Source organism: Prionailurus bengalensis, chromosome X (genome assembly GCF_016509475.1).
Source record: "Prionailurus bengalensis isolate Pbe53 chromosome X, Fcat_Pben_1.1_paternal_pri, whole genome shotgun sequence".
Lineage (NCBI taxonomy): Eukaryota > Metazoa > Chordata > Mammalia > Carnivora > Felidae > Prionailurus > Prionailurus bengalensis.
The window spans coordinates 124,097,880-124,112,065 of record NC_057361.1 but is presented as its reverse complement, the minus strand read 5'-3'; the positions used below and the strand labels follow the sequence as shown (position 1 = coordinate 124,112,065).

Genomic DNA, 14,186 nt, shown 5'->3' with positions numbered 1-14,186 from the left:
AGACATTTTTCTGCCCTGAAATTATTCTACGCACTAAACAAGATTATGTACTTGGGGGATTTTCTCCAGTTAGATATAAAATTACTTTTTAATAATCAGATACTGTAATATTTAAAATATTTTACTAATATAGGTCAATGTTTTCAAATAAAGTTAAATTATTACTGTCAATATAAGAAATTTAAAATGATGGGTTACACAGTCAATTCAGTCTTCACTTTCCTGTTCATGTTTGTAAGTCATAAAAGAAAAGAGGAGTATTCCTATTTTATTCAGTCCTCATTAAAAAAAAAAACAAACTTCAATTTAAAATGAAGTAGGGGTGCCTGGGTGGCTCAGTTGGTTGGGCGTCCGACTTCAGCTCAGGTCATGATCTCGCGGTCCAGGAGTTCGAGCCCCACGTCGGGCTCTGTGCTGACAGCTCAGAGCCTGGAGCCTGCTTCCGATTCTGTGTCTCCCTCTCTCTCTGCCCCTCCCCCACTCACACTCTGTCTCACTCTCTCTCTCAAAAATAAATAAACATTAAAAAAAATTTTTTTTAATGAAGTAAATACAGGGGTGCCTGGGTGGTTCAATCGGTTGAGCATCTGTCTGACTTTGGCTCGGGTCATGATCTAGAGGTTCATGAATTCAAGCCCTACATCTGGCTCACCGATTCAGATCCTCTGTCCTTCCCTCCCCTCCGTTCTCTGCCCCTCCCTAACTCATGCGCGTGTGTGCGTACTCTCTCTTTCAAAAATAAACATTTAAAAAATAAATAAAAATAAAATGGATTAAATACAACAGAGGAAAATTTCCTCCTCGTTTCTAACTATCTTATTGAGATACAACAACTCACTACATGACTCACCCCTTTCAAGCATGCAACCAAGTGGCTGCTTGGTTTTTAGTATATCTGGAATTGCGCAGCCATCACCACCACCAACTCTAGAACATTCTCATCACAGAGAAACTCTGTATCCATTAGTCATGTATCACTCCCCATTCCCCCTGCCCCTAAGCTACCACAAACCTGCCTTCTAGCCTTATAGATATGCCCATTTAGGACATTTTTTGTAAGGAATCAAATACAGTTCGTCCTTAACACAGGTTTGAAGAGTGCGGGTCCACTCATGGATTTTTCAGTTGAGTGAGTACTGTAAATGTATTTTCTCTTATGACTCCCTTAATATTTTCTCTAGCTTACTTTATTGTAAGAATACAGTATATATAATATACAACATACAAAATATGTTAATCAACTTTATGTTATCAATAAGGCTTCTAAATTAACAGTAGGGTAGCAGTAGTTAAGCTTTTGCATAGTCAAAACCCATATGTGGCTTTTTAAATGCATGGGGGGTTGATACCCATAACCCCCAAGTTGTTCAAGAGTCAACTGTAATATGTCTAAAGTCATTTTTAGAGTTACACAGAAACTACTACTATTAAAAGCTGGATCAAGCACAAATCTGAGAAATCCAATGGTCCAAGTAACATGGGTCAGTTCCATGAGGTTCGCTTTAAAATCTCATCAGTGAACCTCTCTGTTGAATGGTTCCAACTGATCCCTGAAATGCAGAGAAGCTGGAACAGCACGATGTTGGAGAGCACAGTTATTGGAGCCAACTCCATTCAAATCCTGATTCTGCAACTCACTGACGTGAGGCGGGTTACTTAACTTCTCAGGACTTTGGCTGCTATGATCTCTATTTTTTTTTTTTTTTTTTGCAGCATAGATGGGCAAAATGAATGAACGAATATATATAACAGGCTCAGAAGAATGTTCTAGTATATACATTAACAAATTATTACCATTTTTTCAATTATGAAAGGATACTTCTTGAATGCTGACATCACAAAAAAGTATGCTACAAATTAGTCCTGACCCTGTAAATACTAGCTAGAAAGTTAACTAACACAGGGATAAATGCATGGCCGGCGGTGACCTAGTTATAAAGCTTTTCTTTAAAAAGTACATGAAAATACCCTTTTGGTTATATTTTGTCCCAGACACCTAAAGATTGAGCTTCACTCCTTTTTATTAAAAAAAAAAAAAAACAAAAAAAAAAACAACATTGAATTTGGGCTACCCTGGCTTTAAAGTAAAAAATGAAGCTTAATCCCTGTATCTATTTACATCTACACACACACTCTCTCTCTCTCTCTCTCTCTCTCTCTCTCTCTCTCTCTCTCTCCCTCCCTCCCTCCCTCCCTCTCTCTCTCTCTCTCCAGGAATCTAACCAGAGGTGGGCATCTCTCACTTTTGATCCTGAAAACAACTTTTGTCATACATTCAGCCCAATCCTCTCTGAGGACAGAGAAGATGTCCAGAAGAGCCTCGAGGGCATGTGTCAGTGGCAGGGCCTAGGCCTCTGGACTAACACTGCAGTGTCCTTTCCACTCAGAGAAAAGCACTTCTAAGTGGTCCCCATTTTGAAAGAAACCAGGTTGGGTGTCACTGGTGCCAATCTCAGCAGAAAAGGAGTTTGAGACTAAGAAGTAGTTAAGACTCAACTCATCTAGGCAAGCAATCTGGGGCCCCCTAACCCCTTCACATAAAGCTACATAAAGGAGGCATTATTTAATATATCAAATGTAAAAGTCACAACACGGCCTTAACTGAGTCCCTCTTCACAAATTCAAGACAACTAAACTCATGGTGTCACTCTCTCTGTCCCCCTACCCTGTCTCTCTCACCTCTCTTCCCCCTCTCCGCCTGTCTCCCCCTCTTCTCTGCCTCTATCAGTCTATTCTCCCTACCACTTACCACCTTTCACATAATCTGTTGTTAGTGTCTGCCTTCCCCCACCAGAATACAAGCCACCCCCCAGATGGGGATTCTGGTCTGTTTTACTTACTTGTTAAATAAATGACCTGGGCAATAAAGACTTAGCCAAAGAACCGAACTGTCATTCACCCAATATTCCATTTAAGCCAAAAGTCGACACAAACTTAAGAAAACGGTAGAACCAACGGTTGGTTCATCAGGATATTCAAGGCGGATGACTCTGGGCAGTGGAAGGGCAACATTAACTTATGCTGCTCTGAAGCAGCTTGCACCACAAAGAACTGGAGCCTTACCAGCCCACGCTAGACACTTTTCCTGTGAGACATACTTCCAATTCAGGTACAGAAACCTCTTCCACCAGACCCTGTTTCCAGACTAAGGATCTGCTGCCCTCTCTGTTGCATATGAAAAACAGGATTCCACAAATAAATAGATTCCACAAATAAATAAATAGATTTAAAAAAAAAATCTAAAAACAGGGGCGCCTGGGAGGCTCAGTTGGTTAAGCGTCCGACTTCAGCTCAGGCTGAACTCATGATCTCACAGCTCATGAGTTTGAGCCCTGCATCGGGCTCTGTGCTGACAGCTCAGAGCCTGGAGCCTGCTTTGGATTCTGTCTCTCCCTCTCTCTCTGCCCTTCCCCCACTCACACTCTGGCTCTGTCTCTCTCCTCCAAAAATAAACAAACATTAAAAAAATCTAACAGAATTAGAAAATAGTTTTGACCTCCACCTCACAGGGCCTTTGCAAGCAAAATCTAAACTCCAAGAGGAGTTCTAACTCCCATGGTCACATGATTGGAGATCAGTGGCCCTCAATTAGTGGTCTATGCAAACTTTCCATGTACAGTGACAAAGTGCATACGGGCCTTCTCTTTGGATTTTACTCAATGTGCTTTCGTACTCTGTGCTGACGTGTAAATGAAGTGTAAAGATAGTCTTTCTCTGGAGGCTCCTTTGAAAGCTGTGGAAAGCTACCCAGTCTGAAAACCCACTTCTAAAGCCTGCCAGTGAGCAAGAAGCTGTGCGTAAGCAGCCTCCGGGTCCAGAATTACAAGTCTTTCTGAAGGCACTCTCTTTACTTGGAAGTCTGCTTTGGAAAAAAAGGCCAAATACTTAGGGCAGTGGTGCTCAATACCACTAGATCCAATCCTCTCTTTGTTATTAAAGCAAATTCCTGCAAAGGCCCTTTGCTAGCCTGAAATGAAAATCATAGATACTACCAATCTAAACACAATTTCAAAAAATAATCAATATAGTGCCTCAACTTCAGTGTAAAGGAGAAACAAAAGGACAGTGATTTATAATAATGTATTTTTCTTTTAAAAAATTTGTTAAATAATGTATTTTTCAACACATTACACTGAAAATAAAAACACCCCCCCCCCATTTCCAATTTGACCTCTAGGGGGAGTGTCACCCCCAATGAGATCCACTCAAGCATTCCATTAGGTACCCGGAGTGCCTGTAAACACAGGATTTACTAAATTAACTTCTTCTGATTTTTGCATTGAAGTTCCTCTCACTGTAGACCACCTAGGAGGCAAGAAAATAAAAATGATGCCTTGAGAAATCACTGTACAAAAGAGAAATGTTTGTATCCTAGCCAATTTGAGACCAGGTACACCATCAATTCAAGTTCCATATGTGCTCAACCCACAGGGAAACAAATGATGGTCCGTAAAACTAGGAGTTTCATTTTTATACATTTTCCTTTGCACAGGGGTTGGCAAACTTTTTCTACAAAGGGACAGATAGTAAATATTTTAGGCTTTGTGGGCAATACGGACTCTGTTGCAGCTACTAAACTGTGTGTTGTAGCACTAAAACAGCAAAAGGCAGGTTCGCCTCACTGGCAAAGTCAGTAGAGCATGCGACTCTTGATCTGGAGGCGTGAGTTCGAGCCCGACGTTGGGTGTTGAGCTTACTTTAAAAAAAAAAACAAACAAACAGTAAAAGTCTATACAGAAATGAACAGGTGTGCCTGTATTCCAGTAAGATTTTATTTACAAAAACAAGCTGTCACCCTTCTGCCTTAAACTATTAAAATAAATGATTTCCAAATGAACTTTCTTCACCCCAATGACAATCATGTCCTTTTAAGCTAAAATAGAAGCTGTTACTCACTCCCAATTTGTAGCTTATACCTTATAAAAATGCACTATGACCAGCTGCAAAACCGGGTGCTACAGTTGAAAAAAAGGGATTCTGTACTCAGACCAGCTTGTGTTTCAAACCCCAATGTTGTCACTTGATTAATAATAACAACTCTGCACTGTTGGACAAACTACAGTTCCCAGTCTGTGAAATGGGCATGATACTACCACAGCAGATGGCAAAACAGAGGCACTCAAATACCAAGGTCCCCCTCCTACAGAGATGCTTTGATGAACTCTAAGTCATTCTGCAAGCTGGTGCTAATACACTTGGCTGGATTTTCCATAAAATATATGATGTCTAACACTGCCTATGCACTCTGCATACACACCTTCTAAGATGACCCATCTCATCTTGGCAAGGCTCTGAATAGCCTTAAAGCATGCATACTTACATTAAAAGAGAGAGAGAGACAAAACCAAAACACTGGACTCCTGGCCCAGGTTAACTTTCCACAGGATCCCTAACATGGGGACCTTGCCTCATCACCTTCTATTCTGGATCAAGGATGTAGAAATATGCTAGATGTTTCTAGTAAATCTAATTGTGTTTATTTTGCAACAGTGCCCACCCATCAAAGCAAGTGGCTTATTGTCCAAATAGACACACACAACACGTATGCACCACAGCTCAATTTGTCTCAGCCACATCAAATCTCAGGGCTCCAGGGGCTTCGTTTTGATGATTCTTCTTTGGAAATTATAAAATGTTAAACAGGGGTGCCTGGCTGGCTCAGTAGGTAGAGCACGTAACTCTCTGGTTTGTAAGTTCGAGCCCCACATTGGGTGTAGAGATTACTTAAAAATAAAATCTTAAAAACTAATAATAAAAATAAAATGTTATCTATTTCATTTAGAAACTCATTCTTTGTAGCCCTTTGATATTTACTATTCATTTTAGAGATCACAATACACTTACTTCTATTTCTTTAAATGCTGCAAAGACCTCTGGCTACAAGCAATGTAATTCAGATCCGGTGTCGAATGCTTTTTGAATCATTTTTTCCAGCAGTTAGTGATGGATTTGCGCTGATCCACTCACCCTATTACACGGTCCCCTCGTGACAAATGGCACATCTTCAAGGCAGCTGATTGGCTTCAGTGGCATGAGCTGTGGCCATGGAACAAGGTAACCCTAGCAATGCTCCCTGAATTGAAATTGGTATGCTACATAAACCCTTCAAAAAGTCAGCTACCATCAGGTTAACTTTTCTGATGCTAAAAGGCTACCTAGTAATATTACATACATTTAAACAAATCATTAAATCCACCAATGGATTTTGTAACCATCAAATACCTGCCAGTAAACAGAGTTTTAAAATAGGAACAAGATCAAGTTCCCCATCCACCTGCCAGTTCCCAAACTCATGAACCCAGCTGATGTGCTCTATGATAAAACTGCATTTTGTCAAACTATCTTACCCTGTGAGAAACTACTGCAAAAAGTCCATTTGAAATTTATAAGTGAAAAGTACCTTCTTAGGCAAACATTAAGATAGTAGTTGTTGAAAGGAAGAGTAAACTCATGGAAACAGTCACCACTAGGGTAGCAACGAAGGCGCCAGTCCAGAACATCTCCTTACTTTCCAAGGACCTTCTCAGAATGGCATTCCTGACAAAGATTCCTCCAACTGGAATTAGTGGGGAAGGGGGAGGAACAGAAAGGAACTGAAAAGCAGATGTGCAGTTTCTAGAAAAACAGAGAGAGGATTAGAGGCCAGAGATGGATAATTGGTGAAAATAGAGGCAAATCAGCCCTTTGAGATGAAATCTCCGGGTACTCAACACTCTAATTCGAGCAGCAAGGAGGGAAAAGGCAAAATAACGGATAGCTGTCTGAGTTTCCTGGGGCTACTCTAGCGAAGTACCACAAACTGGATAGCCTACAAGAGAAATTTCTTCCCTTCCAGTTCTGGAGGCTAGGAGCCTGAAAACACAGTATGTGCAGGGCCATGCTTCTCTGAAGGCACTGGGGGAGGGGCCTTCCTTGCCTCTTCCCAGCTTCTGGCGGTGGCTGGCAGTCTTTGGCAGTCCTCGGCTTGTACCTGTACCACTCCAAGCTCGGTCACATAGAGCTGCCCCTATGTGTCTGTGTCTTAGTGCAGTGTTCTCCTCTCTTCTAAGGATATTGGTTGTATTGGATTAAGGGCCCACCCTACTCCAGTACAATCTCAACTAGTTACATCTAGGATGACCCTATTTCAAAGTAAGGTCTCATTATGAGGCACTGGGGGCTAGGCCTACCAGCATATCTTTTTGGGGGGCAAAATCCAACAGGTAACAGGCAAGAGGTTAGCTGAAGAAATTAACAACCTACAAAATGATCATGTCAACATATGGTTGCATTCAGAACAATTTAGTTTGTCAATCCATCCATAAGCATTTACTGAACACTGATTAAATTAACCAGCACTAAAATATTAATATAGCTTCTGAGAAGAAATAATGAAATGACACCAAGCCAATCATTTCTGAGACACTCCTTGCTCAGCATATGTAATTATTTAAGCCTCTTTTTTTAAATATGAAATTTATTGTCAAATTGGTTTCCATACAATACCCAGTGCTCATCCCAACAGGTGCTCTCCTCAATGCCCATCACCCACCCTCTCATCCCTCCCACCCCCCCATCAACACTCAGTTTGTTCTCAGTTTTTAAGAGTCTCTTATGTTTTGGCTCCCTCCCTCTCTAACCTTTTTTTCGTTCCCCACCCCCATGAGCTTCTGTTAAGTTTCTCAGGATCCACATAAGAGTGAAAACATATGGTATCTGTCTTTCTCTGTATGGCTTATTTCACTTAGCATAACACTCTCCAGTTCCATCCACGTTGCTACAAAAGGTCGTATTTCATTCTTTCTCATTGCCACATAGTATTCCATTGTGTATATAAACCACAATTTCTTTATCCATTCAACAGTTGATGGACATTTAGGCTCTTTCCATAATTTTATTTAAGCCTATTTCCAAAGAGCTCCAAAATCAGTCAATAAATCTACACTGGACAACTAATCTGGACCACGGCGTGAAATTCTAAAAAGAAACTGAGATGGGTCTTCAAGGAACTAGCAACTGAGTTGGGGAGATGAACAAATATAAGTTAACTGGCAATAAAGACAACAAATAGGTAGAAGTTAAACAGTAATAAAGATAATCATACAAGTGATACTGTATAGTTAAAAAAAAACAACAAAAGAGAACATGTACTCATGGGCAATGAGCATGGCTTCATTTTACTGACCCTCCACTATGTACCAAGCATTCTCCTAAGCAAGATGAACTCATTCAATCCCCACCCCCCCCCCCCAACAACCTTATAAGGCAACTGCTAGGACTATATTCATACGAAAACACACAACCCCAAGGAGCAGAAAGGTTAAACAATGTGTCCATGAAGAACCATCAAAATCGGAATTCAAACCCAGTCAGTAGGACCCTCTTGTGCACTAACAGATATTTGTCGCTCTAGTAGATGATCAAATGAAAAATGAGGAATGCCTCATGCTTACACAGCTGAACAAAAAAGGTTTTTTTGGAATTCCATCTCTATGTGATAAAATCGGATGGTCACAAACAGGAACTCTAGCCTTCATTTCACAGACGAGTAAACAAATAGTGCCTCTTCTCCCCAAATCCACGTCTGGGAGGCAAGGAACCAGTACATTCCTTCTTGCCCGCCCACTGTAAGATTACTTTGTATCATGGAAGAGTCTTTGCAAACTATATCAGAAAGATGGGAAAACTTCATTATTGGTGGATAGAAATAGAATAAATATCCCATGAGGTACAAGTGTGATGTAAGGAGGCCTCTGTTAAGATGCCTATCAGAACATACTTGGCTAGAGGAGTTCTTCAAAGCAGTCCATTTTGGTGGTGTGCACTTTGTCCAGTAACACTACCGCCAACCAAAGTATTCTTCCTATTCTTTTGAAACTGCCTTTAGAGTTTTTAGAGCTACATAAGACATCATCCCATAAATTTTACCATATCTCAGTTTTTCAGTGAATACCAATGCTTCCCACAATACAGGTGCCCACTTGCTCTAATAGATGAGCCTCAAAATTATTTTGGTCTAAAGCTAAATTTTAAGTCCTCACTCAAGGATTTGACACCATTGAGGATATTTTTTTTTAAGGTGCCTGAATGCAATTCGAAACAAGAGTTCCAAACATGAGCTGGACAGTTTTGGAGTTTCCTGTCCCTTCTCTACATGGGCCAGAAGGAGAAAGCAGTGAGGTTTGCAAATGTTGCCAACTGCTGCCAATGCTGGGCCTGATGAATCTTTATTAGTCCTAATTTACAAGAGTAGGTTGACCTTGGAGGTTAGCAGAGACCAGCAGCAGGACTAGTTAGCCTGCCCCACAGGCAGTCTGCCAGCAGTTGAAAGGAGTGTCCAAAGGGTCATCCAAAGATTGGCATCGTCATATGCTTTGGAGACTCAGAAAGAGAAAGGCTTGCAGTGACCCACTGTAATTAGGACTGACTGCCGGAGTACGGCAAAGAGTCCTAAACACGCTGGCCAACCAGCCTAGCTCTACGAGAAGGCAAAGGGCTGAACACGTGAACACACACACTTCTAAAACTTGGCACTATCGGCAGGGAGAATGCTTTCATACATGTGAGAAAATAATCTCAGGAAAAAGGCAGAAATAAAAAGGGCAAAGAGATGAAGAAGAACCCAAACCAGTGTCAAAAGGATGGCAAAGAAAGAGAAGATGAATGTGGCAGAGAATTTCCATGGTTTGTGAAGGAGCAATATATGATGCTCCATAGAAGAATAAAAAACTCTCCACACTCCAGATAGAAATTCTGTTATCAACACTAGGATGAAAAGCTGGATAGTGGTGGTTGGTGATGGATAGGAATGCAGTGATATGTAGCGTCAACAAGGCTATTCATGAGGTATACTAGCTTCCTAAAGATTGTACCTGAGACATGGCTTCTACCCACACCGTTCAACATCTAATCATCACTAAAAAAAAAAAAAAAAAAAAAAACCTCAGCAAACTAGGAACAGTCAAGGGCACCTGAGGGGGGTGGGGGGGAACTATAGCTGATATCATACTTAATGATGAAAGATGGAACGCTTTCCCACTAAGTATGGGAACAAGGCAAGGACAGTTGCTCTTGCTGCCTGCATATTCCATAGCTCTTAGAGATCCTAGCAAGTTTAATAAGGCAAGAAATGAAACGCAGAACATGTTGGAAGAAGTAAAACTGTATTTGCAGACATGATCATATATGCAAAAAATCCTAAGAACGCCATAGAAAAACTATTAGAACTGGTAAGTAAATTTAGTAAGGTTGCAGGATATACAGGTCAAAATAAAAATTAATTGTATTTGTATTGCTAGCAATGAACAAATGGACATTAAAGTGTAAAAATATTATGTGCATAATATAAAAAATGAACTCTTTAGGGTCACATTTAATAAAATGTGTACAAGATTCATGCAAGGGAAACTATAAAACACCGCTGAGATAAATTAAAGAAACCTAAATACATGGAGATACATATCATGCTCAAGGACCAGCAGGCTCAATATTCTTATGATATTAATGTTGATCTAGAGATTCGATGCCATCCCTGTCAAATCTCAATGGGCTTTGTTGTAGAAACTGACGAGTCTGAAATTTATATGGAAAGGCAAAGGACCGAGAATAGCCAAAACCACCTTGAAGAGGGAAAAAAAAAAGTTGGAGTATCTCCACTGTCCAATTTACAGACTTACTAAAAATGCCTCAGTAATCAAGACAGTGTGATACTAGCAAGACTAAGTTTGCCTGCCCAACAGGCAGTTTGCAGTAATAGAGAAGTGTGCAAAGAGATTGCCACTAATTCTGAAGATTGACTTCAGAATTAGACTCATCTTTTGGAGGTCCCAACAATGGTCAATTGATTTCCAACAAAGGTACCAAGGTAGTTCAATGGGAAAGGATAGTCTTTTCCACCAATGATGCTGGAATAATTTGATATCCATATGGAAAAATAAGTGAGTCTGGACCCTTCACACAATATACAAAACAACTTGAAATGAAGAAGTATTAGTTTTATATTGCTACATAACAAACTCAGTAGCTGTAAACAACACACAATTATCTTGCAGTTTCTGTGGGTCATGGGTCAGGAGTCTGGGTACAACTTACCTGGATTCTCTCCTCAAGGTCTCACAAGGCTGTAAACTCAAGGGAAAGGGGTTACACAGGATATGAACCCTCGGGAGGAGAGGGGACGGACACAAAAGATCTAAACGTAAGAGCTAAAACTACAAGTCCTAGTGGGAGACACAGGAGAAAGCCTTTGTGAACTTAGGTTAGGCAAAGATTTCTTAGAACACAAAAACATAAACTGTAAGGAAAAAAAAAAGATAAACCTGACTTCATCAAAATTAAAACCACTGCTCTTTCAAAGGCACAATTAAGAAAATGAAAGGGTAAGCTACAGATTGGGAGAAAGTACTTGTAAATCACATATCTCATAAAGGTCTTGTATCCAAAATATATAAAGAAGTCTTATAATTTAACAAGACAGACAATCCAATAAGAAACAGGCAAAAGATTTGAGCAGACACTCCACCAAAGAAGATGTACAAATGGCCAATAAGCCCATGAAGAAACACTCACCATCGTTAGACATCAGGAATATGCAAATTAAAACCACAGTGAGCTACCATTACACAGCCACTAGAAAGGCTACAATTTAACCAGATGGACAATAACAGGATGATGAGGATATGGCCCAAGCAGAACTGTCATGCTTTGCTTTGCCAGCGGGAATGCAAATTGGCACAAGCACTTTGGTAAATAGTTGGTCGGTTTCTTGTAAAGTTAAACATACACTAAGCATACTGCCCAGCAATGCCACACCTAAGTATTTACACAAATGAAAACATCGAGTCCACACAAAGACTCATAAGCAAATGTTCATAGCAGCTTTATTCATAATGGCCAAAAACTTAAGTCAACTCAAATGTTCATCAACTAGTGAATAAACAAATCACTGTGGAACACTGCTCAACAACAGAAAGTCACCAACTATGGATACCTGAGGCAACATGAATTAATTTGAAAAGCATTATGCTAAGACAAAGAAGCCAACCACAAAATACTGTACAAACCTACCCTCAACACATCTCAAAGAACTACTAGTATTCAGGTCACAATCTCTGACCATAATACAGTTAAGTTAGAAATCAGTTTTAAAAATACCTAAAAAAATGTACTTGTAGGGGTGCCTAGGTGGCTGGGTCAATTAAGCATCCAACTTTGGCTCAGGTCATGATCTCGCATTTCGTGAGTTCAAGCCCTACATTGGGCTCTCTGCTCTCAAGCTTAGAGCTCATGTCAGATATTCTGTCCCACTCACTCTCTGCCCCTCCCCTGCTCAGTCTCTCTCTCTCTCTCTCTCTCAAAAATAAATAAACATTTTTTAAATGTATGTGTAAATTTAAAAAGACACTTCTAAACCCACAGGTGAATGAAATAATCACAATGGAAATTAGAATATACTAGAACTAAATAAAAATTCTATGTTTTGAAATATCCAAACCACAGAATAAGTCCAAACAGAGGACAAAACGAAGAAAAGAGTGATGTCCAGGATATATTTTAAGTGACAAAAACAAGAGGCTGAATAGTGTACACAGTATGCTTTTTGGGTGTGAGAGGGGAAATGCAAATATGTGTGTGCACACACTTGCTCAAATTTGCGAAAGGAACAGAAGAATGCTCGCTTTGGCAGCACATAAACTAAAATTGGAATGATACAGAGAAGATTAGCATGGCCCCTGCACAGGATGATACACAAATTCGTGAAGCATTTCATAAAAGAAAAAAAAGAAAGAAACAGAAAAAGAAACTAAAAACTATAATATCAATTACCTGAGATGGGGGATAGAAACAGCATGTCCAGCAAGAGACAGGGATGTAAGTAAGGCTTTTTGGAATAAACTCTGATGTAAATTTGACTTTAAAATGATATAAAGTTTTTACTCATTAAAAATTAATCAGAAAGAAACTGGGGAATGTCATTATGTTCATTCATTTCTACATCCTAACAAACATCATACTACATAACCACAACTGACAAACCTGTGGTAAGACTAAGAAAAAAAGAGAGAAGGCACAAACAATATTAAAACTTAAGAATGTGGGCACCTGGGTAGCTCAGTCAGTTAAGCGTCTGACTTCAGCTCAGGTCATGATCTCACAGTTTGTGGGTTTGAGCCTCACATCAGGCTCTGCGCTCACAGCACAGAGCTTGTGTGGGATTTTTTCTCTCTCTCTCTCCAACCCCTCACCCCACCGTGTCCCTCCCTGACTCACACTTTTCTCTCTCAAAATATAAATAAACCAAAGGAAAAAAAAAGATTTAAGAATGAAAAGACAGACATAACCACAGAAATGGCATATATTAACTGGTAGTTTAATATCTTCCCACTCCAGGGGCTTAGTCAGTTGAGCATCTGACTTTGGCTCAAGTCATGATTTCACAGTCCGTGGGGTTGAACCCCACATCTCGCTTTGAGCTGAAAGTGCGGAGCCTGCTTGGGGGCAATCTCTGTCTCCCTCTCTCTTTCTGACCCTTGCTTCACACACTTGCTCTCTCTCTCTCAAAAATATGGGGCACCTGGGTGGCTCAGTTGGTTGGGCGGCCGACTTCGGCTCAGGTCACGATCTCACACTCCGTGAGTTCGAGCCCCGCGTCGGGCTCTGTGCTGACCGCTCAGAGCCTGGAGCCTGTTTCAGATTCTGTGTCTCCCTCTCTCTGACCCTCCCCCGTTCATGCTCTGTCTCTGTCTCAAAAATAAATAAACGTTAAAAAAAAAATTAAAAAAAATAAACATTAAAAAAAATTTTTTTTAAATCTTCCCACTCCAAATATACCAGGCCCAGGTGGTTCTAGGGGTAAATTCTACCAAACACTGGAGAAACGGTGGCACCTGGGTGACTCAGTCAGTTGAGCATCCGGCTCTTGATTTCGACTCAGGTCATGATCATGGGATCAAGCCTTGAGTCAGGCTCCACACGTGGAGCATGTTAAGATTTCTCCCTCTCTCTTAAAAAAAAAAAAAAAATAGAAAAAGAAAAAGAAACACATAACTCCAATCTCACACAAAGTTCCAGAGAAAAGAAACTTTACAAGGCTAGCAAAGCGATACTAGATCAAGTACAGGAAAGCAAAATCTCCCTCTCAAATACAGATGTCAAAATCCTGAAGAAAATATTAACCAATCCAATCCAGCAGAAAGAAACACGCTGGT

The 14,186-nt window shown here is 40.3% G+C and overlaps 1 protein-coding gene and 1 non-coding gene across 2 annotated transcripts in view; one reads left to right on the top strand and one right to left on the bottom strand.

The window, feature by feature from the left end:
- Positions 1–14,186, bottom strand: part of MTM1 (myotubularin 1) — a 98,106-nt gene that overhangs the window by 76,250 nt on the left and 7,670 nt on the right. The window lies entirely within an intron of this gene.
- On the top strand, positions 12,649–12,754 carry LOC122478073. The gene has a single exon (XR_006295839.1). It is a non-coding gene; the product is annotated as a U6 spliceosomal RNA (small nuclear RNA).